General features: G+C 40.8%; 1 protein-coding gene across 1 annotated transcript in view; it reads right to left on the bottom strand.

Annotated features, from left to right (window-relative positions):
- Nucleotides 1-3,557, bottom strand: part of LOC111867221 (ras and EF-hand domain-containing protein homolog) — a 23,546-nt gene that overhangs the window by 7,722 nt on the left and 12,267 nt on the right. The gene's annotated exons all lie outside the window — the stretch shown is intronic.

Raw genomic sequence — 3,557 nt, 5'->3', positions numbered from 1 at the left:
AATGTAACACATCAACTATAGATCAGATCTATTGCATTTGTCAGATATTGGAGAAAAAATGGGAGTACGATGAGACAGTACATCAGCTATTCATAGACTTCAAGAAAGCCTACAATTCAGTTTGGAGGAGGTATTGTACAATATTCAAATAGAGTTTGGGATGCCCATGAAACTAGTTAGGTTAATCAGAACAGACTGAGCGTGTTTGAGAACAGTGTGTTGAGGAGAATATTTGGAACGAAGAGAGATGATGTGACAGGAGGTTGGAGAAAACTGCATAATGAGGAGCTTCATAACTTGTACTCTTCTCCAAGTATAATTAGAATGATCTAGTCAAGGAGGATGAGGTGGGCAGGCCATGTAGCACGAATGGGGGAGATGATGAATGCGTATAGGATATTGGTGGGAAAGCCAGAAGGAAAGAGACCACAGGGAAGACCAAGGCATAGGTGGGTGGACAATATTAGAATGGATCTTAGAGAGACAGGATGGGATGGTATGAATTGGATAGATCTGGCTCAGGATAGGGACCAGTGGAGGGCTCTTGTGAACACGGTGATGAACCTTCGGGTTCCATAAAATGCTGGGAAATTCTTGAGTGGCTGCAGAATTGGCGGCTCCTCCAGAAGGGCTCAGCTCCATGAGTGAGTGAGTGAGTGAGTGAGTGAGTGAGTGAGTGAGTGAGTGAGTAAGTACGGGTAACAATGTTCTAGGTCCTAGGGTGAGCAGTGAGAATTTTCCCTTTATCCCCACTATTAAAAACAGGTCTTGAGCCCATCAAGACACTTATAATTTATTAGTGAGTGATTATTTTATTTTGGCTGCTTTGAGATTTATATCAAAATGCTGTCAGTATCTCAGATTATGTAGCATAAAATATTAGGATTACTGATGAATAAGTAATTGAAAAATATTTGGAAGAAATTGGTCATAGACTAATTGAGTTACTACCCCAGAATTTGCTGGGAAGGACAAAGAACCTTAATGAGGACAGCCAGGTTCAAACAGAGCACCTTCCGAATATGAACACAGAGTGTTATCAATATGCCAACCCATTCAATGGCATGGGCAAAACCAGTAGTAGTATCATTGTACACCTGATGATAGCCTGATATAAGGGCTGAAACATGTACCGTCAACAGCAAAATAAAACAAATGTTGATACAGTGGTGTCTATTTTGTTTTCCATTACACACATTATACATATATCCTATAATGACGCAGAACAGGATGCATACTATTAAGGAAATACCTTTAGAGTTTAAAGCCAACTTGCATAACTTACCTGCAGCTTCATATTATTACACAGAAATGGGGTATGAAGAGATATATGCCAATTAGTCATATTTTTAAACTTTAAATATACTTCCATTACCTTGCATGTAAGCAGCCTCCGTAGTCTAGAGGTAACGTTCCCACCTCATGACTCGTGGTACGTGGGTTCAAACCCGGCGGAGATCATCGAATTTTTAAGGGCGGAAAAATTCAGGGAACAAGTCCTCCGGGAGGGACTTTAAGCCGTGTGTCCCGTGTCGTAGCTTTACAGCATGTAAAAGAACCTCATATCTCCAAAGGAGGTCACTGAGCCAAATTCAAGGACGTTTCCCGCCCAACAGTAGTCTCTAACACCTCTGATAGATGGGGGAAGCATCGATACACCTCTGAGCCGGTAGAGGCCGACCTCACTGGCTGAGTAGGGACTGACGGTACGCACCAAAATCGGTAGGATATAGAGACTGGTAGAATATCATAGAGGGAAGCACAATGGACCAATACAGGTCTAAATGCATGGGGAAACCCACCCTCTCCAATAACTAACTAACTAACCAACCAACCTTGCATGTATATGTAAGAAATAATATACCACATAAAATTATATACAGAGAAGCTGGAATTAAATTCTGTAATTTATGATCATAACATATGCCAAAAGTTGAACCACCATGTTCCCTTTTGTAGAACAATGGCTTTTAAGACCGGGATATTGAAGATGAGACCCAAACGATATAATAAATTACAAAATATAATTAGGGAAGTGGAAGAAATTAGGCAGTTTGAAAGAGAGCTACAGGGAGATCGAAAAGTCGCGCACATCAAATTAAAGTTGTTATAAATTGTACTGCAGTTAATATAATTATATCTCCTACCACTAGATGGCACTGTAGGAGTACTAACGAGTAGAAACACTATCTGTCATGTATCAGTCATACGACATCTGCAGTATAGCTTTGTTTATTATGTGACAGACATGTTGTTTTCCCAAGAACAAGTTTTCATGCAACTGAAGAGTTTGATCGGGTTTTCTTCACTGACGAAGCGTGGTTTCACCTTAGTGGCTACGTGAACAGTCAAAACAACAGGATTTGGTCATCTGAAAATCCACATGTTACATGAAAAGCCCTTGCACTGTCAGAAAATTGGAGTGTGGTGTGCTGTATCACGTCGTCCAATAGTGGGCCTAATTTTCTTTGAAACAGTGCACAGTCCAGTGTACCAAGGTATCATTACACAGTTTCTTGCACTTCCTGAAGTTGACAAACGTGAGTGTTGGTTGCAGCATGACGGTGCCACATGTCACACATCTAATGAAACCATGCAGTTCTTGCGCGAGTTTTTTGGTGACCATTTCATTTTGAAAGGATTGTGGCCCCTGCATTTGCCCAAGTTGTCACCTGCAGATTTTTTCCTTTAGGGGTACTTCAAAGGAATTGTCTATAAAAACAATTCATGTACACTGGATGACCTCAAGAGGAACAATAGGACGGCGATTAACAGCATCAGTTAACAGGTGCTCCACAAAGTGGCTTCAAACATGGTAAAAAGAACTTGCGCATGCATTTCTGAACAGGGAAGCCATTTTGAGCATATGTTGTAAAGACATGATTTGATTTTGCATTTCTAAGATGTAAGGTTATAAACAATAATAGTAAGTGCTGTATGTCTTGCAGTTTGTGCATTAAACCAGCAAAATATAATTGCTTAGTGTGATATGCACGACTTTTCGATCTCCGTACAGATGAATATATCATTTTAATTAACAGGATGTTCTTTGAGTTGGTTTGTTTTTATGAATTATGTTTGTATTGCTTTGTAGTATGAAGGAATGTTGCCGAAATATTTATGCTAGTTTTAGATCTGTCTGTAGTTTCAACAGAAATGATGAATAAAATTGAATTAAAGAAGAAAGTTGTCTTCTGGGTTTAGGCACCGTGTATTCTTCGTTTTGGCCGACGTTTCGGAGGAACGTAGCGCCTCCATCTTCAGAGCAGTTGAATAGCTGCGGAGAGCAGTAGCTGTGGTGATAGGATGTGGAAAGTGCTGCTTATATACGAAGTAGGTAGGGGGGGTGGTTAGGGAGAACGGACCAATGGGAGCAGTGGAGAGCGATTAAGGCCATATATGGTGTGTGACTAAGGGACAGGGGGAACGGCCAGTGAGTACAGGAAACTTGAGGTCAATAGCACCAGGAAGTGCGGTAGTCAAGAAAAACCAGTAGGTTGAGGACAGGCTATTGACGTCAATGACATGACAAAGAACTGGTGTGGCTAGTAGGATTC

Source organism: Cryptotermes secundus, unplaced genomic scaffold (genome assembly GCF_002891405.2).
Source record: "Cryptotermes secundus unplaced genomic scaffold, Csec_1.0 scaffold565, whole genome shotgun sequence".
In the NCBI taxonomy this organism is placed as follows: domain Eukaryota; kingdom Metazoa; phylum Arthropoda; class Insecta; order Blattodea; family Kalotermitidae; genus Cryptotermes; species Cryptotermes secundus.
This window is presented reverse-complemented; position numbering and strand designations above follow the sequence as displayed.